Genomic DNA, 22,031 nt, shown 5'->3' with positions numbered 1-22,031 from the left:
ACCAAAATGATGAGTTTAATTAATCTCAGGGACCATTTGTGACAAAAATGCTAAAATTTAAGCCCATTCTCAATGTGGACTTAAGTCATCTCCGATCAGAGGCTATGTATAGTCTCTTAATCATTTATTAGTTTTAGGTTTACTCTTTAAATTTATTAAATACTACTTAAATCATATGAAAATAAAGTTCTCGGAACATGATTTTTTAAGATGAATAGAATGTGAGAAAATGGATTAAAATAAGCCAAGATGGTAAAAATTAAGTAGAATCATGTTTTTAAAAAGGGGTCCTGATTTACAGTCTACAAACATAATTTATTTCTAAGAGCTGCACATCTTTTTCAATTAAAATACCTATAATATACGGTCTGTATCTTGAACTTTTTTCTGATTAAGTAATCAAAGCTAAATCCGACTCCAAATCATGTTTTCTAATTAAGTAAAATATGGTCAAATCATGCCATGTTTTTGTCTAAACAGAAAAGCATGATTTCCCTCGTGGGTTTTTGAGGTGCATGCACTCTTTCGTCCACTCAGCTGTCAAGAAACCCAGAAAGCTTCGCTACAAACCACCGCAAATCGACGAAACTATGTCAAGAATTAGGACTTTGCTTGAAACCCAGAAAAGCTCCGTTGCAAACTATTGCAAAGACTAGGAATTAGCTACCCCTGTTTACCTGGGTTCTTAATCTTGGTACTGAATCTACTGTTTTCTTTCTCCTTTTTTGGTTCTGATTTTTGATACTGTGATAATTTGCTGCTCAAATTTTATCGTTTGGAGAAGAAAGATGAGAGAAAGATTCTTGGGTTGCTGGGAAGGCAGGGAAGAAGAAGGAGAAGGTCAGACTCTTTTGAGCCCAACCATTGGATCTGCAGCTGTTGTTGCTGGGCCCCAGCAAACGGGCTGAGCATCAGGCAAAGCTTGGCTAGCCCGATAACTCTTTGGCCATGTTTTAACCTGATGGACTCCATTAAATTTTAGCCAAGCTTTCAGTTGGAGATGAATTTTGTGCAATTCAGGCCAAATTTTGGCCCTTTAGATCTCTCTATTGGAGATGGCCTTAGGGCATATGTTTGTAGCACAGAGAAAGGCTCTATTAGGGTTTCCTATCACGCACACTATTCTCTCTCCACACACTCATGTACAGGGGTGGACTATTCATGGACTTTGGTGGTTTCGGGACCCCTCAAAAGTCTGAACAAGTGCATGTGAGGACCTCCAAGGACCACTCAACTGTTTGGGCGTGCATATGTTGTGAAACAAAAGCTTTGAACCAAGAAGAAATATCTAATTTATAGGGAGAGCAACACATAGAAGACCACCATGGCTTTGATGTTCTTGGACATTGGTTCCAATGAAAAAGAAAGACCTTCTCGCTTCATTTTTTTAATTGTTGTCTAATCAGGTTGTGCCTAGCATTTAATTAATAAAGAGATGGTGTATTACTCATCCAATACTTTTCATATCATAAGTTTGACACAGTTATTTTTCTAAAACTCACTATAAATTCAAACGATCTTTGAAAATATTTCGTAAAGTACTAGGAACTCGTAAGCACTTGAACTTTCATCTCATATCATTAAATTTAATCAAATATTAAAGTGATGGTGTACTACTCATCCAATACTTTTCATATCATAAGTTTGACACCGTTATTTTTTTTTAACTCAATATAAATTCAAACGATCTCTGAAAATATTTCGTAAAATACTACGAAATCGTAAGCACTTGAACTTTCATCTCATACCAAACTCTCAATACAAGTATATTTTTTTTTAAGTGTAAATAGGCACTTATTTATATAATATATAATAAATTTACTTAAATTCCCATAGGCCCTGTCTAGACGAATAGGTGCTTGGTTCTAGCCCACCGGCCGACTAACGCCTAACGTATCTTGGTTAGGGCCATTTGATATTAGAATCCTGGATCCGACATTGCTTATGCAGTCATGTTTAATCATATCGGTTGACTATTAATTTTATCTAGTCGGTAGAAAGAACAAAGGAATGCCAGTTACCATTTCTTTTGAAGAAACTTAGCGATGTTTCATGAACTCGTAATATTTTTTTCAATTTTTGTTACAAATTTACAAGCGCCCATTATTATTAATGTTCTAAATTACCTCTATCATCTTCATTTATCATGTTTTCTGTCAGTTGAAAGCATTTACAAAATTAATCAAGAGAGTTAATAGTCATGTTTAAAATAATTATTAAAACTCAGAACCAATTTGAAAGTTCAAAGGATAAAGAATGCCCCAAATTCAAGGGGCATTGCTAACTGTTTAAAGGATTAAAATGATTCATAAACAATTTGAAAGTCAAAAGATAAGTCGGATTGAGCCGCTAAATTCAAAGGGCAGTTGCTAGCATTTTCCTTTTTATTTTTCACGTGTGACATTATCAAAGTGCATTAGTATACTATACACGGTATCTTTTCATTTTTTTTCGTTCATCAAACATACACGCTTTCTTGATACTTTTAATAATATTAACCTGTTTCAGGATCCAGTTTCAAAATTCAAACTTGATAAGCTTAGCAAAAATAAATGAGTAATCTGACAACAATAACAAGACGGAAACACATGGCAAAATTCAGGACTAGGGTGTTGACTTTATGCCTAAATATGGCAAAATGCAAATATTGATGCACAAAATCAAAGACGGGTACAATACAACGTGTGAAAATTAATGCATTTTAAATGTTTTCCAAGAAAAAAAAATAGCATGGCAATTGGCAAATGTAAATTACTGGTTTACAAACTCTATAAATAGCCGATGAAGTTGTTGGCTGAGAAGATAGATTCTGTTCATCTTTTTCTTTTTCTTGCTCAACTTCTAGGCTTCCACGAAACCCTAATAGCTCTAGTTCAATGGTTTCTCATGCTTCTCAGCTTCACCTGCATTAACATACTGAGGAAACAGAAATCAACTCACAAATCATACGAAGAAGAAGAAAAGTTTAGAAGAAAAGCTATGAATCTCAAAGAATTTCTATTTCCTTTCTCTGTAATTGCATATACACTCTTACACAATACATGGAGGGAAAAGCCCTTTTAAACCCTTCTAATACAAGGGCTTAGAGAGTAAGCTACCAACCCCATGTGCATAGTGTTAAAGTTGTTAGGATCTTCTAGCTGATAGGGTTAAGGTTTCCTTGTTTTTAGGTTTGTAGTGGTTGAATTCTGCATAATAATCCCTACTCTTAAGGGACAAGTTATTTTCTGTTTGGACTTAGTCATGCACCACGATTCTAGGGCTGTAAAGTCATGGGTTGTTGTTTCCCTTTCTGTTTTGATGTAAGGCTATTTAATAGCCATGATTGTTTTTTAATTCAATAAGAAATTATCCCTACATTTGAGAGTTATTGTGCTTTGTTTTTGCAAAGTTCTTTGTCGTTGTACTTGGTTCTAACATCTGGTATCAGAGCCTCGTCACGGGGCCTGACCAATAGTTCGTACCACAGACTTTAGCGTGAAGGAACAACATGACAAGCGAAAGCAGTTTTGTGTAGCTTGCTATCCCATGGTTTGATGGACATTACGATCACTGGAGCATGCTTATGGAGAATTTTCTGCGTTCAAAGGAGTATTGGAGTTTGGTGGAAACTGGGATCTCTGCAGCAGCGGAAGGGACAAATCTAACTGAGCGACAGAATAAGGTGATTGAGGATCAAAAGTTGAAGGATCTAAAGGCTAAGAACTATCTATTCCAAGCCATTGATCGATCCATTTTGGAGACAATATTGAAAAAGGACACATCAAAGGATATTTGGATTCTTTAAAGTAGAAGTACCAAGGGACAGCACGAGTTAAGCGTGCTCAACTCCAAGCTCTTCGCAAGGAGTTTAAAGTGTTGCACATGAAAGCTGGGGAATCAGTGAATGACTCACGGACCCCATCACAGCTAATAAGATGAGAATTCATGGCAAAAGGATGGAGGATGTGGTGATCATTGAGAAGATCTTGAGATCCATGACTCCGTTACACTGTGGATGAACAAGCCCTTGAGATCCATGAGAACTTTCATCACAGCTAATAAGATGAGAATTCATGGCAAAAGGATGGAGGATGTGATCATTGAGAAGATCTTGAGATCCATGACTCTGTTACACTGTGGATGAACAAGCCCTTTAGATCACTCACGGACCCCAACAAGGAGGAAGAGGTGGTGGTAGAGGTTCTTATCGAGGAAGGGGTAGGTTTGGGGCTGATAAATCTACCCTAAAGTGTTATAATTGTCATGAGTTAGGTCATTTTCAGTGGGAATGTCCCAAAAGAGCAAGTGTAACGACTCGAAATTTCTAATTCGGAAGCCAAACACATAGGTAGGCCATAATAAAACAATGGTTAATTATAATTCTAACTAACCATACAAAAAAATAATAATCATTTTGTTTAATTTATGGCTGCATCTAACATCCTGGTTAGACTGCCTACGTACCCTAAACGAAGGGATCAAGCTATTTGTAGTTCACCTTATGCTTCTAGAACAACATACTAAAATTTCATTCCGATCCAACGGTTGGATCTACGAAATGAAGTGGCGATGAATTTGACATGACTGACCTTGGTAAGATGAGGTACTTTCTTGGGATTGAAGTTTTGCAAAGGATGGATGATATATTCATCCGTCAACGGAAGTATGCTCAGGAGGTTTTGGAAAGATTCAATATGGACCAGTGTAATCTAGTGCACAATCCAATGGTTCATGGCTTTAAGCTTACTAAGGATGAAGATGGAGTAAGAGTCGATGGGACATTTTACAAACAGATCGTGGGAAGCCTTATGTACTTGATTGCCACTCGTCCCGATTTGATGTTTGTAGTAAGTGTAATTAGCAGATACATGGAACGACCCACTAAGACTCATTTGCAAGCAGCAAAAAGGGTGTTGAGGTATGTGAAGGGCACAATCAGTTTTGGACCGTTTTACAAGAAGGGAGGAACTAAGGAACTTGTTGGCTACACAGGTAGTGACTACTACACTGGTGATCAGAATGATAGAAAGAGCACGTCTGTGTATGTTTTTATTCTGAGTTCAAGTGCAGTGTCTTGGTCTTCAAAGAAATAGCCAATAGTCACTCTTTCAACTACCGAGGCCGAGTTCATTGCTACTGCATCCAGTGCTTGCCAAGCTATGTGGCTAGGAAGGATTTTGGAGCAGCTTAATTATGGTCAATGCAAACCAACGGTGATTCATTGCGATTACATCTCAGCCATTAAATTGTCAAAGAATCCAGCACATGTCTTACATTCTTATCTAATACCATGCGCACAGCACATGTCATTTACATTCATATCCAATAACCTGCACTTTGATTGTTGATGTTACTCGTTCAGCTCCTCACGACGATGCCCGAAAGGCATGCGATTTTTTTTTTCTTCATTTCTTTTTCTATAATTGGCTTTTTAAGTCTTGACTATTAGTTATGATGTTGATATTCGACAAATGTTGCAGGTTTTATATTGTGTACATGGGCGACAAGCCAAAGCGCGAGATTTCCCCTACCACATTGCATGTTCACGTAAACATGCTACAAATCGTAGTTGGCAGCAATTTTATAATTAATGATATGGCACAAAAATGTCTGCTACTGCACACCTACAGTAGCAGCTTCACTGGCTTTGTATGCTGCCAAGCTAACAGACGAAGAAGCACAAAAATGGCAGATTAATATTTGTTCAGCCTCTCCCTTTTCGTTTTAATTAATACACATACCGACGCACACATATTTTATAAATAACAAAAAAATGTTTATTTGAATGTACACATGTATAGGAATGGATGGTGTGGTGCCTTTTTTTCCAAGTTAAAAGAGGCAGCAGCTCCACATAAGGTCGTGGGACTTCATTGGGTTTCCGGAAACAGTGTCGAGAAGCAACTATGTAAACAAAGGTGATATGATCATCATAGGAGTGCTTGACTCTGGAACTTGGCCGGTATCTGACAGCTTTAATGACACTGGATTTGGTCCACCACCCACAAGCTGGAAAGGCACATTCCAAAGCTCTGGTAGTTTTACTTGCTACAAGTAAGCCACACTAGATTGTCCTATCATTATTCCCATTTATCTTGAACCTAATTTATACGATATCTGAACAGTAAAGTTATTGGGGCACTTTATTACCGTGCTAAAGGATTTGACGTATGTGATGCCCAATCTCCAAGAGACACCCATGGCCATGAGACTCGCTGCACCAATAGCAGCAGGGAACTTGGTCAACAATGCAAGTCTAGATGGTTTGGGGACGGGGACATCAAGAGGGGCGGTGCCATCAGCACGAATTACGGTGTACAAAAAATGTTTGATAAAGGGTTTAACCATTTATGCTTAGTACTGATCACTTAGGTTCTTTGGATGAATGTAAGTATAGGTATGGATGGTGTGGTGCTGTTTTACCCAGTGAAAAGAAGCTCGTCACAACAAGGTCATGGGACTTAATTGGGTTTCGGAGAGATTCGAGTAGCAACAATCTTCACGAAAGCAATATCATTGTAGCCAGGAGGATCCTTGTCGGATCATTTTTGTGAGGATTATGGGATCCTCCAATCACATCCGTTTATCGTAAATCGTGCAGTAAAAAATCATTATAAATTTTTTATTTAAAATTAAATATAAACAGTATTTGACAAAAACTGACCGTATAAAGTATGATGAATGTATGTGATTGGAAGATCTTCAGAATCCTCACAAAAAGAATCCGACGAGGATCCTCTCTCTCATTTAGGAGTGGTTGATACTGGAATTTGGCCGGAATCTGACAGCTTTGATGACACCGGATGTGGTCCACTGCCACTGACCTCAAAATGGAAAGGCACATGACAATCCTCAGCCAACTTGTAATCAGTAAGGGAAGTAAATTTTAGCAAAGATTCCTCAATTTTAATTAAATTGGAGTAATGATTTCTCAACTAAAAGTCATTACTATTGGTCTCTCAACTTATCAAAATGTGTAGTTATAGTCATTTTCGTCAACTCTGTCAAAATTCTATCAAAATGAGTTATGTTGAAAAGACCATTGCTACAATTGAGTTAAAGTTGAGGAACCATTGCTCCAATTGAGTTAAAGTTGAGGGACCATTTTTTCATTTGAATTAAAGTTAAGGGACCATTGATACAATTTTTCTTATATGATTTTCCATATTTGCCACTTGATTTAACCTTACATGCAGATGATACGTGACTCATTTTGATGGAAGTTCTAACGGAGTTGACAAAAAAAGACCATAGCTATACATTTTAATGAGTTAAGGGACCAATAGTAATAGATTTTTAGTTTAAAAATAATTGCTTCAATTGAATAAAAGTTAAAAGACTATTACTACAATTTACTTTTAATAAGGCAAACTAGTTTGTTGTCTGCTACTCCAATGATGACTTTTGAAAACATTAGGAAATAATAAAGGGTATATTATCAATTTCCCCCCTGAACTTGTGACCATTAGCCAATTTCCCCCCTCAACTTTAATTTTGGCCAATTTCCCCCCTGAACTCTCATGATTAGTCAATTTCCCCCCTCAACTTTAATTTAGCCAATTTCCCCCCTCAACTCTTATAATTAGTCAATTTGCACCCTACTGTTAAATTTTTAATTTGATCATAATTAAACAAGTGTGTGTAAGAAACTAAATAAGATGTATGTTAATCATGTTCCTATATCTTTATCCTATTACAAATAGATTAAAATTTAGAATTTTACAATTTATCATAGATAGTATTATTAGTCATAATAAATCAGTATGAAGTAATTTTATTTGATTTTTGACTATACAAAATTGATAACAAAAAGGATTGATGTGTAAATTTTTGTATGTGAATACAATTTTCTTTATAAAAGTGAAAGCTAAGTTCAAGTAAATTGCGGAGAATCGAGCTTTAGTAAAAAAATGGCTAGTCTATTCATAATTTTCGACTCCTTATTAAGAATAACCCATTTTATTGAAATAGGTTTGATCCATGAGTTTAGGATTATTATTTCTTTTTGTTATTATTTCTTCTTCTACATGCTTTAAACCCGATTCATAACTTTTTCTTATAATCAACCCATGTCACATACTAACTGTATTATGTTTTTGTACATTTTACCCTATATTATGCAGGTGAGTTTATGTTAATTTTAGTACTTTGTTGGAAGCTATTAGAAAGATTGAAAATTAAGAAAAGAATAGATGGAAAATTAAAATAAAAAAAAATTAACAGTAGGGTGCAAATTGACTAATTTTGAGAGTTGAGGGGGGAAATTGGCCAAATTAAAGTTCAGGGGGGGAATTGACTAATTATGAGAGTTGAGGGGGGAAATTGGCCAAAATTAAAGTTCAGGGGGGAAATTGGCCAATGGTCACAAGTTCAGGGGGGAAATTGATAATATACCCAATAATAAAAGCCTATGGCTCTCAACTAGCTCATGAGCTTTTTTTTTTTTCTTTTTTTTTTTTTGTCCAAAAAAAAAAAGCACATGTTTGAATTATGATAATCATAGCATACCTACATGTCTGAACATTAAAATAATTGGAGCCGGACGTGCTGCTGGATTCAGCCCAGCTGATGTCTAGTCCCCACGAGAGGCAGACGGCCATGGTATTCATACCGCATCAACGGTGGCAGGAACTTTGTTAGCAGTGCTAGTCATGATGCCTGTAGGTTGGGTACAGCAAGAGGAGGGGTGCCATCAGCACGTAGTGCGGTGTACAGTGTATGTTTGGGCCTTTGGCATCAGATGACTGCGGATGATGATATTCTTGCGTCATTTGATGATGCTATTGCTGATGGTGTTGATGTAATTTCAATCTCCATCGGTGGAAATTTTTTTGTGGTCACTGTATTTATGCTTAAAATTTAGAAGATTTTAACGAAAAGTTTTCGATACTATTCATTTTAATGAAAAATCATATTTTTACTCTAAAAAGTCAATCATGATATTATTCACTTACAACACTTTTTTTTTCCATTTTCGTTAAAACTCAAAGTTTTCAAGCACTTTTCATTAATTTTTCTTAGAATTTATTTTAGTCAATTTAGCTAGTTTAGTCACTGTGTTAGACAAAGTTTGCAATTTATGTCCAAAAATGTTATTTTTATCATCTTGTAAATAGTATTAAAGATATTATTTACACTAGGGGAGGTAGTTCAAATTCGTCTTTAGCCAGAGTTGAACTAAAGGTTTTTCAGTCACAAGTGAAGACTAATACTACTAAACCGTAGCAACAAACTCCTCTCCCGTCCGGCTTACCCAACCACCCACAACATTCCCTTCCATATCTCTCTCTCTCTCTCCCTCTCTCTAACCAACCGGTACAGTACTTCATCTCCTCCATCAACCTCCAATCGCACATAAGAGGTTACAACAATAAGCATTCTAAAAAATTTGAACTTTGTCTTTACACTCTTAATGAATTTGTGTAACTACTATGAAGGCTGACGGTGGGGTAGTGGCCCTAGTGGGAGAGGAGTGAAAGAGACAGAGGTGGGGAAGGGGCCTGCAAGTGGTGGGAGAGGGGTGGACCATGGACTGCAGGTGGTGTGGGAAGGCGAGGGGGGTTGGTTGCTGGTGTTGGATGGCGGGGATTCAATCGCCATTGGATATTTTCACGCATTAAAAGGGATATTGACCTCCATTGGCGCTTGTAACAAGGGTCCACAACTGAACAATGTTTCAAACTTCGCACCATGGTCTCTTTCCGTGGCTGCTACCACCATTGATCGGAATTTCGTTACCAAGGTTCAGTTAATAACAATAAAACTTATGAGGTAAGTTCCTCATCGATCATATGCGCTCACGTAATTTTATTTAATCGTTCTATAATAGAGAATTAAGCACACAAATGTTTGAGGTTGTTTCTCTATTTGCTTCATATTGTAGGGAATTATAATGAACATGTATGGACCGCAAGAGTCAATTGTCTTAGTGTTGTCTCTACCATGTATTATAGGAGACAATTGTCTTAGTGTTGTCTTTACCATGTATACATGGTAGAGACAACACTAATGCATCTTGACTTGGATATTCATGTGAACATCACAATCGCGGCATTGCTATGCAAACTTGAAAAGTGACGAAACTATAACATAATAGTGATGTGTAAAAAGTACGAATAAAAGATTGAAAATAAAACAATAGTAAGTGTGTGCAGTAAAAGTGATCAACTTTAAATAAACGTATTAAATAAAAATCATAGCATCTCAATATCTACAAAGAAAGTGTACAACGTAACACGTCTGCAGATATTAATTATAAAAATACCAAGACTAATCACTACAAGAATAAGAAAAGATTAAGCTACCATTTCCAGAGCTCCAAATCCTACTAAATTTTGGAGGAGCGTAAAACAGAGAGTGTCACACAAATAAAGATTTCTAAAAAATCATTTATTTTTTTAACATACTAACACCTCGTTGTAAAAACCCATATGAGAGGCACATGTATTACCAGCAAGCAAAAGCTACCTTTGGAGTTTATATTATTTTTTTATCCATGTAATCAAACTCGGATTTGTTTGTTTAATTAATAATTAATGAGAAAGACATGGCCCAATTTAGATTGAGTTTTTTTCTCAAATTTTTAAGTAGCTGATTCATAAATTTCCGTGCTTATGATAGAAATTGTTTATATTATATATAAATCATTACGTAAAGATTATTTGTACAAAAAATCAATAAAAATTAAGGTTGTTTAGTCAATCAATTGTAACAAATAGATAAACGGTTTATTTACTGAATCCGTCCACTTATTTTTATACATTCCGATCATTAAATGATCTCATATTTAAGTGACTATTTTTTACAGATAGATATTTACAGAGTAATTTATAATATGAACAATTTCAATCACAAAAACAACATTTCGTAAATTAGCCACATAATAAATTGAGAAGGAATTCCTTCTCATCCATTGAAGAGCCAAATGCATTTCTATTTTGATTTCAGTTTACTTTGATTTGATAGTACTATTAGTTGATAATTGAAGCAAGAGTTAATTTCAATTTACAACTTGAAAGTTTTTTTATTTTTAACATTTGGTACATTAAGTTTTTTTCATTCTAGGGTAGTACGTGAAGTTATAATTTTGAAACACTTTTATACGAGCTCGTTTGAATGTGCTTTTAAAATGACTAAAAATGCTTTTAGTGAAAATGTTTTTAGAACCAATCCTTAGTAAAAATGCAAGTAAATCCTAAAAAAGTACTTAAAGTACTTCCTGGAAGAAGCACATAATTGATGCTTTTTGTAGAAAGCACTTAAAGTGCTTTTGAAATCCAAAAACATTTTCTCTAAAAGCGATTTCGATCATTTTAAATGCATATCCAAACAAGCCCTACATCTATTAAGATTACTTTTAAATTAGTCGTTAACTGGTAATATGACGTCTACGTGAATAATGACTGGAGGTCATGTGTCAATATAGAATCCACATAGATATTAAAAAATTTAGAAATTAATAAAAATAAAAAATTAATTATTACTTTGAAAACAAGGAACCAGGAACTTATTGTCATATCCCGGCCCAGGGCGGATCACTTCCCGGGCCCGCTCCACCACCGTAGCACGATATTATCCGCTTTGGGCTTACCGTTCCCTCACGGTTTTGTTTTTGGGAACTCACGAGCAACTTCCCAGTGGGTCACCCATCATGGGATTGCTCTAGCCCCCTTCTCGCTTAACTTCGGAGTTTCTACGGAACCCGAAGCCAATAAGCTCCCAAAAGGCCTCGTGCTAGGTAGGGATGTGAATATACATTTAAGGATCACACCCCTGGGTGATGTGGGATGTCACATCCACCCCCCTTAGTGGCCCGACGTCCTCGTCGGCACACACGCAGCCAGGGTTAGGCTCTGATACCAAATTGTCACATCCCGGCCAGGGGCGGATCATTTCCCGGGCCTGCTCCACCACCGTAGCACGATATTGTCCGCTTTGGGCTTACCATTCCCTCACGGTTTTGTTTTTGGGAACTCACGAACAACTTCCCAGTGGGTCACCCATCATGGGATTGCTCTAGCCCCCTTCTCGCTTAACTTCAGAGTTCCTACGGAACCCGAATCCAGTGAGCTCCCAAAATGCCTCGTGCTAGGTAGAGATGAGAATATACATTTAAGGATCACTCCTCAGGGCGATGTGGGATGTCACAATCCACCCCCCTTAGGGGCCCGACGTCCTCGTCGGCACACATGCGACCAGGGTTAGACTCTGATACCAATTTGTCACATCCTGGCCCGGGGCGGATCACTTCCTGGGCCCGCTCCACCACCGTAGCACGATATTGTCCGCTTTGGGCTTACCATTCCTTCACGGTTTTGTTTTTGGGAACTCACGAGCAACTTCCCAGTGGGTCACCTATCATGGGATTGCTCTAGCCCCCTTCTCGCTTAACTTCGGAGTTCCTACGGAACCCGAAGCCAATGAGCTCCCAAAAGGCCTCGTGCTAGGTAGGGATGGGAATATACATTTAAGGATCACACCCCTGGGTGATGTGGGATGTCACACTTATGGAATTAATGATTTGAACAGGTAGAAATAGAGGTCCGAAAGGAATTAATTCTTCGAGGGGGTGCGGTGGCGGTGGAAGATAGTGGGGGTTTTGGGGACTTAAGGATTTGGTGCATTGCAGAACCTCTTGTAAGCCCTTTTATGCAATTCTACATCGAGTAGATGTTGGCTTAGTGATAGATTTGGAACCAGTAAGTCCATCTGATGTTCCAGTGACTGCTGCAGGATCACTGAAATCTTATAAGCTTGCAGCCAATAATAACTCATATAACAGAAATGACACATGGCATTATTTTAGTGGTTGAGTTTGTTAATATAGTTAGAAGGGTATTATTGTAATTGGGATATATGGCTATATAAGGGATTATATAGCTATCATTTTCCTTAAATTCAGTTGTATACATTTTCTTTAATCAATCAATACAATCTTTCTGGTTTCTTTCTATCATCTTCCACTTCCTCTGTACCAATTATTTATCTTTTACAATGTAGTTAACATGGTATCAGAGCCACCAGGCTCACGCCATGGATTTTGGTGGTTCCATTTTTCATTAGATTTCATCGTTTTCATCGTTTTCCATTAGATTTTCTTCGGTGCTTCCACGGCGGTCCTGTAACTTCTTGGTTGATCTTTCGTCCGGGCTTCCGCAATTTGGGTCGTCAAAATTGTTTCTTCCGTTCTTGAAAATATTACCACATCTCTGCCACATATGGCATCTAGCAAAGCGTTTAGGGCTTCTGCTTTGCTCGTGGAACCCTTACTTTCTCTCTCTAGAACCGTCATAATCGACGGTGGAAAGAGGGGAGGAGAGCTGAAATTCATGGGGGTTAGGGTTTTCATGAAGATCTGCATAGTTTCAGAAATTAGGGATTTGAGAGAGATTTGGGCTATGAACAGAGAGTGTCGGTCAAAATATGGGTCGTCAAAAGTTTACAGTGCCGAGATCCATCTTCTTTTTGCTGTGCAAATCTTGATTCGATGGTGATTCTTTTTACTGTTTGTTTGGGAATTTCTCTTCTGCGTTGCTAATTGGAAAGTGGGATCTTGGATTCTATCAGGTTGTTTCTTGTATCTGCCATCGTCTTTATGCATGTATAGTGTTTATGGAATTGCCGCAGAAGATAAAGTGTGAGATTTTATACATTATTAATTGTGAAGGCCATTGACATTAGTTGAAGAATGATTAAATATAGTTTCTTGATTGTTTGCCATGATAATTTTTTGTTGATGGTTATTCAAATTATGGTCTCTTCTTGGTGTTGTTTGCATATCGGCTCTCTGTGCTCTATATCTGCCACTTTGATCCATGTTTTGTTCTCTGTTGTGGAGAAAATTTCTCAACTTTGTGCAGTCCACATGTTTGAAGAAATGCACAACTCAAGTTGTTTTGTGAAGTTGGTGAAGACATGTTTGTCAAGTTGTTTTGATGTTTTTTGGATGAATTGTCTAAGATAAACTACCGTTTCATTTAGTGATTTAGTTGGATTACAAGATTTCAAGAAAGTGTCATTCTTTCTTGATGGATGAGAAAGTATCATTCTTTCTTGGATTCCATAGAATTTGTCAAGAGTATCATTCTCTTGTTGCTTAGAATTTATCAAGAGTGTCATTCTCTTGTTGCCTTAGCATTTCTATCAAGAGTGTCATTCTCTTACTGCCTAGAAGAATTTATCTGTTTTGATTTCTGGATTGTACTTGTGTCTTTCATCATGGCTTCACCAACGGCTAAAGTTGTAGTCTTATGTGATGATAATGGAGTGAGCAGAGGTTTTGGTTTGTTTCTCAACTCTTCAAGAAGCTACAAAAGCTCTCAGTAATCTTTTGGTTAACAGATACAAAGTAGTCTTTGACCAGCACACCAAGAGATGACCTGTGATCAGCATATTCGACCTCATTGTCATATTAGTCATCTGGGGTCTTGCATGGGTAGCTTGCTAGAGAGTGGAATGCAACACAAAGAGGGTGTCCACATCCCAGAAGATTGTTGCTGGATTTATAAAGTGGAACTTGTATCAAAGATGTGGGACTGAACATTCAATTGTGGATCACTTTATATTTTTGAGATAGCGGGGTTATCTAGACTATCATACACTGCTCCAAACTGCAAGAGACAAGGGTTTGGGGTTTTCTTCAGTGTTTAGCTTCATCACATAAATGTAGATGTATTTACAAAAGGATTGCATAGCCCAATGTTCTTGAAGCATTGCAGACATCTTGGTCTTGTATTTTCATATCAGTCTCAACTACCTGGCTAGTTCAAACTTCACTTGGATACTCCAAGTTTAGTTTGAGGGGGGAGTAATAACTGATATAACAAAAATGCCACATGGCATTATTTTAGTGGTTGAGTTTGTTAATATAGTTAGAAGGGTATTATTGTAATTGGAATATATGGCTATATGTGGCATTGTATAGTTATCATTTTCCTTAAGTTCAGTTGTATACATTTTCTCTAATCAATCAATACAATCTCTCTAGTTTCTCTGTATCATCTTCCTCTTCCTCTTCCTCTGTACCAATTCTTTATCTTTTACAATGTAGTTAACAAAAGCCATCTTGAAATTGTAGTCTTTGCTAAGCGAGGATATATCATTATTAAAAAAAATCTGGTTTTGGCTTCAACCACATTCTTCTCTGGCCCCTGGGTTTGGCTATCCACTGCTATGAAATTTGGTAGGTGTGGCTCTCCACCATCGTCTGCTCCGGCTTCTCTGGCCGCTGAGTTTGGCTCTCCACCACCATCAAATTTGGTAGGTGGGGCCTGGAGGTTTGAGCTCATGGGGTTGTCCATCCTTGCTCTAGAATTGTCCTATTTATGATCTTTTCCTTCACAGTCCAGCGGACCCCAACGCCTTGAAATTCTCGTTCCTCAAGTCGTCACCCGTCAAATCTAGAAATAGGTTGGGTATGGAGGGATCAGGGAAAGAAGAGAGTTAAGTCGAAAATGAGAGATTTTTCAATGTGATTGGAATACTGGATAATACACCACTTGTCACTATACAAATGGTGGGATATGTGTATTAAAAGGTTAATAACTTAAATATTAAAATTATCCACTACTTCTATAAAAACACGTGGTATACCACTCGTGTTCTAGTTACAATGAAAAATTTCTCGTCGAAAAGAACAGAAGAGGTAGCCTATATTGACATGTGATGTTTAGTCATTGTTCACGTGGGCGTCAAGTCACTAGTTAACGATTAATTTAACAACAACCTTAACGGGTATATGAAAGTGTCATAAAATTACTTCAGCTACCACTCTGAAATGAAAAAAACTTTACGTATCAAATGTTGAAAACTAAAAACTTCAAAGTAGGACACTGTAATTAATCCCTGAAACAAACATTGACTCCTTATATAAGGGCACTAAAGAAAAATCCCACAGCACCATCCATAGGTGTATATTTTTGTAATTATTTTACTTTTTCTGTTTTGAAAATTGATAAATTATATTGATAAAGTAAAGGATTATAACCAAAGTAAGTTGTAGTAATAGTCTCTCAATTTTAATTAAATTAGAGTAATGGTCCCTCAACTAAAAATTCATTACTATTAGTTCATCAACAGTTAATTCATCAAAACGTGTAGCTATGATTATTTTCGTCAACTTCGTTAGAATTCTGTCAAAATGAGTTATGTTGAAAGTACCATTGCTACAATTGAGTTAAAGTTGAGGGACAATTTCTCTAGTTGAATTAAAGTTAAGGGATCATTGATACAATTTTTCTTTTTTGATCTCCCATATTTGCCCCCTTGATTTAGCCTCGCGTGTATGGCATATGACTCATTTTAACAGAAGTTCTAACAGAGTTGATAAAAAGGACAATAGATGCATGATGAGTTGAGGGACCAATGATAATGAACTTACTCTAATTAACTTAAAGTTAATGGATAATTGCTACAATTTAGTCTTACAACCAAGAGGGTTAAAAAGTCAACTCATGTCATAAAGAATTAGGCAAAGCCTTGCTAGACACCCAACAGGATCATCTTCGGATTCTTTTGGTGAAGATCATGAGGATTCGTAAATTGTGTCTGTTTATCATACATTGTGCAGTCAGTTTTTGTCATGTACTGTTTGTATTTAATTTTAAATAAAAATATTTAAAATAATTTTTAACCGCACAATGTACGAAGAACGAATATAATTCACGGATTCCCGAGATCCTCACAAAAAGAATTTGTCAAGGATTCAGACTCGCTAGACATGAGAACCCTTACCGCAATGCTAATGCAACCTCCTCTTTTCCCACTTAAGAGTAATATGGGAAACTCGAATTTTACCTTGGACTTAAAAAAAAAAATAAAAAAAATTATTAAATGGACGGGGTAGAATTCAAACTAATTAAATAATTAAGGGGAGATGAGAGTTTTGAACCATGCATAGGATGAGGACATACGCGGTAGGAACAAAATTTAAAGCACCACTATAAACACTCTAAACCCATAAAGATATCTCGAAGATCATGATGTCCCCGCACTTGATTTGGTGTGAAGATGCTAATGTAAAGTTGGAAGGGAAAACAAATCATGAGCAAAGTACAATAATACAACTTTGACCAATTCAACAATCTATCCATTAAGATATTAAATTACATGCCAATTAGAATATTAGATCGCATGTAAATTTTACCTATATCTCTACTATGGGAAAGTGGTGTGGACCAAAGATGTTTCCACTTCTGTATGGAAACGAGAATATAGGAGAGCTTGTGTCTAAAAGTGATTTTCTCTTTCCTTTAGTAAGTGTAGTTGAAATGAGAGCACTAGCCAGTAACGAATGCTTATAGGAGATTGAGTTACTTTTTATATTATCAATTAATTTTATAGTGGAATTTCAACTTTTTTTATGGTATCAGAACAAGTTGACTCTCTTGTGAAACACAACGGCCACATATGTTCTATGTCACTCAATTCGTATTTTTCATGTATTTGGCTTGAAAATTCGTCACACGTAATGGAAACATGTGAGGATGTGAAGGTAAAAGTACACATGGATGAAAAGAGAAACCTTATAAGGGCATTTAAGAGGTTGAATGCTCCTCATATTTCCAATTGGTTTTGTGATAAAATCTCAACTTTCTTCATTTATTTCCTGAAAACTTGATTAATCAAGTAATTATTTAGCGATCAATCGGACACAAATGGAAGAACCAATTCTGTAGAAATGGAGTCCTTTCACATTTGAAGTCCTGGACTTATTTTTCATTTTGCCTTTCGGAAGCAGACGTCAATTATTGTTGCTGCATGATTTGAAATGTTTCCACTCCCTTGCTTCCCTCGATGCTCACTTAAGCAACAGGCTGGTGATTCATTTTATAACAGCAAGATATTATTAGGAAAATGTGTTGCAAAATTATTAAACCATTACTTATAAAAACACGTGATTGGCTAGCATTAGTAAAAATTTAAAAATAATTTTCACACGTTTATTTTAAATTTTTTATTCGACAATTAAAATTTAATAAAAACAGAAATGCACGATGAATAAAGGTGTGGAAATCATTTTTTTTTTTGGTGAAAGCACTATCAGAAATAGTCAAATACCCCAAAATAAGTTCAAATACTCCAAAAATAGAGGATAAAGTAGTAAAACAACACTTCCTGCGTAAAGCGTTAATTGGACTAAAGTATAGTCTTTCAAATGGGCAACCAACTTTAAAAAAGTGTGATAATTGTAGGGGCATAGTGTAAAGTGAATGGAGTATTGCTTTGACGAAGAGTGTACGAATCATGCGGATTCGGATCCTCTACTCGGTTTTATTGTGTTTGTTGTTTACTCGACTGTTAATTCTCACCACACATCACAATTCAAAAGTGTTTGAGCAGGAGAGTGGTGGATTTTTAGCATGTGGAAATGAAAAAAATTTGAAACACATAAATTGCAACATGTGAAATGCATGTGAAATAAAAAAAAATAAAACATAAAAACCTCAACCGTACGAAGAGGAGTTTTATTGAATTCCCAAATTTTTTTTTCATCTTGTTTAAATTAAAGAGTCGTAATTTGATTTTTTTTATTTTAATTAAGATGGTTTAATCAATTGTCAACTCAGCAATTTTGTATTTATTTAATATACATCCACATAAGCAAGCTAATAACTATTTCATACAGTCTAAGGATTTTAAATTCGTGACTTTATTAATTAAAAATATTAATTTAACTAATTCCTTAACGTCATTGTAAGTGACCTTTTACTACAGTGGTGGAAATATGTTGAGTCCTCGCATGACGACATGAGTTCAAACTCCATTGGTGGCTAATCTAACATCTAATTTAATAAGAGTGGTGATATACCTACTCAGTGTCTTATTTTCCCACCCACCTTATATTTACACCCCTCGTAACAAGTGGAAAAACATAGAACTATTTTTCCACCCACCATTATTCCAAAATAGCCCTATATATTTATTCTTCAAATTTTCATTTGCTTTAAAAGAATTATGATAATTAAAAAATAAATATCATTAAACAGAAGGGTGGTAAAGGTAGATAATGGAGTCCTCAGCTGCTTCCTCACTATCCGTTACAAGATTACAATGTTTTTAAATTCCTCTTCCGAACGCCTTTTGCTCGACTGCCATTCCGCTTGGGTAGTTGATGAATGGAAAGACCCATCAGAGGAAGCTCTTGCTGGTGGCAAAGGAATATTAATGTTGTAGCAAACTCAGCAGTGAAAGCTTTTGAACACCTATACCTGCTTCTTCTCGGCACTTGCAAGTGGGGTCTTTACCCTTCACAACATTAAATCTTCTTTGCTAAAGCCAAAAACTCCTCCATTTTCAGCCCCATAATTTGATCGGTTTTTAGGTTTTTTCCTCTTTTTTTTTTTTCTTCTCATTTATGTAATTTAGGTTTTTGGCAATATAACTAATGATGTGGCAAGACATGATTGGGTGGTCTATAGATCTTTGAAGGTCATTTTACACAAGATAAAACTGTCAATCAAATTATCATTTTAAAGTGGGTGGGGAAATAAGACACTGGGGTAGGCTTAGTAACACTCTTTAATAAAATATATTGTTTGACCAAATTTTTTTTTTTTCCTTATTGTCATTAAAAAAAAGAGAATTTTTTTTTTATTTCTGTTATTATATTTAATTAGTCTCTTGCTTCATTAAAAAAAGTTATTAATGTTGCAGTCATATTTAGAATATGAATGTGTTATGGGAAAGTATTAAATATTCCTATTAGGATTAGATTACCTATTAGATTACCTATTAAATGTTGTAATCCTAAAGGGAAAGGTTTTACCTCTTCTACTACAATAAATAAAGGCACAATGGGGTGAATCAAACACACCTCACAATCAAATCAATCTCTCTTCTCTCTCAATATTGCCGAACCCCTCTCTCTCTGTAAACCCTAGATCGTTCAATCAAATAGGCCTACAACACGTTATCAGCACGTTCTTGCCAGAAGCTGAGGAATTGACGCATCGTAGGAGGAGGCTGTCATCCACCACATTCAAAGGCTTATTCGTTTTCTGCTAATCAGGTATGCTTAAAATAAAGGAAGATATTTGAAACGTCCACAAAGCATGAAAACATTCCACATGTTGCATGAACCCACCTTATGTTTACATTTTCCATCTAATATATATATATATACATACATATTGTATATGTTCATATATTTTTCAATATATATATATATATTTGTTTCATGCATCGCACAATTAAATTGTTTTGTGGAATTTGCGAGTCAAATTATATAAAATAAATTAGAAGCATATTTAGGGTTTCTTAAACCCTAAGGGTTTTTTTTTGAAGAAAAAAAAGGGGAAATTGGACATTGGATGGCACCACCCTTGCGGCACAACATCGGTAGCAACCCTCTGGACTTTGCTGCATCTACTTGGACACCCAAGCCTTCAGCCTGATTGCTTAGAATAGGCCTGCAGCCCTAGTTCTATCACTGAGGAGGCCCGCAGCCTTCATGGATCCAGACCAAACCCACGGCAAGCCTTGCTTGTTGGGTCCTTGTCCCGCATGCATACAGGCCCGCATACCTGCTCTCTCTGGTGCCAGCCCACTCGATTGGGCCTTGTTTCCTTACGGCTCGCAACACAGGAAGCTAGCTTATGCGGCTAAGCTCCTATTCGAACCCACACGCCAGCCTATGGGGCTGGGTTTTGTTCCTCCGTGCATCACCCACAAGGCCAGCACCTACTAGGCCTTGTCCAGTGCACCCCCTTCAGCCCAAACTGAAACCCAACTGCGGTTGGGGCTTCTCCCTCATCTATATGGCCTACAGCCCACCCTCGAGGTCTTTTAGGCCTTGCCTTATACTTAAGGCACCCAAACCCGTGCCACTTAACCCACGGCACCAAGCCCAATATTATTTTGGGGCTATATTTTCGATCCAATAATATTATTTTATTATTTTGCTTCTACAATCTACCCGGTATGGCCCGATTTATTGAATTAATTAAAAGTGACATGTAGTCCATTAATCTGATAATGAATCCAAAATTATTGACCTGAAGATCACTTTTGGACATTAACGATTCAATAATTTATTTTTATACTTTGAACCGTCACATACTTGCGTAGTAACGAAGCTCTCACACTTGAGTTCCCGAAGAAACTCAAATCCACTATACTTAAATCAACATATTGCATTCTGTGTTTCTTGCAGGAACCTTTCATTATGAACTAATTGTTCATAAAAACTAAATTGAACCTGTAGTTTCAAATTTAGTGCCTTTGAAACCTGAAGTTTTCATTCAAAACATACCACATGAAACCCGTAGTTTTCATGCATAAATTAAACCACTAAATGTCTGTAGAACCAGTATGTTCTACGATATATGTCTATGGCTTACCATATGACTAATCATGTTTCTCCCTCCGTTTTAGGAACATGTCGAACTTGAACAAGCTCGATTTCTCTACTCTAGAAGTATCTGTAAGAAATTATCTGAAGTGGGTTCAAGACATGAAGCTCCATCTCACTGCAAAGGGTATTAGAGCCACCATCGAGGCACCTATCGCCGACAAATCTGTTGACGAAGCTCAGAAGGCTACTGCAATGATCTTCATTCGAAGACACATCCATGATGCACTGCAGGCTGAGTATCTCACTAAGGAGGACCCACGCACCCTCTAGCTGATTGTTTCGATCACCAGAAAGACATATACTTGCCTGAAGGAAGACACCACTGGCAGCATCTTCGTTTCCAAGACTTTAAGTTCATGAATGAATACAACTCTGAAGTTTGTAGAATCCGTTCTTTGTTGAAATTTTGCAAAGTGGAACTAACTGAATCAGATCTCTTGGAGAAGACTTATTCGAGCTTCCATGCCACCAATATTGTCTGCAGCAACAATATCGAGCACATAAATTCACCAAGTTCTCAGATTTGATCTCTATTTTACTTCTCGCTGAAAAGCAGAACCAGCTTTTGATGAAGAATCATCAAGCTCGACCCACTGGCTCGAACACTGCGCCTGAAGCGCATGCGACCAATTCTAGCAACTATAGACGACGAAAGAACCGTCGTGGCCGTGGCAATGGGCGGCAAGCCCAACCATGA

At 36.8% G+C, this 22,031-nt stretch overlaps 2 pseudogenes; both read left to right on the top strand.

The window, feature by feature from the left end:
• The first annotated feature begins 4,562 nt into the window (after positions 1-4,562).
• LOC137734443 (secreted RxLR effector protein 161 pseudogene) lies at positions 4,563-5,075 on the top strand (annotated as a pseudogene).
• Positions 5,076-21,358: 16,283 nt separating this feature from the next.
• On the top strand, positions 21,359-22,031 carry LOC148695945 (uncharacterized; annotated as a pseudogene).

The sequence above is a fragment of the Pyrus communis genome, chromosome 7 (assembly GCF_041283825.1).
Source record: "Pyrus communis isolate YQ-2024b chromosome 7, ASM4128382v1, whole genome shotgun sequence".
Classification (NCBI taxonomy): domain Eukaryota; kingdom Viridiplantae; phylum Streptophyta; class Magnoliopsida; order Rosales; family Rosaceae; genus Pyrus; species Pyrus communis.
The sequence above is the reverse complement of the archived record's forward strand: the minus strand, read 5'-3'. Positions and strand labels throughout refer to the sequence as shown.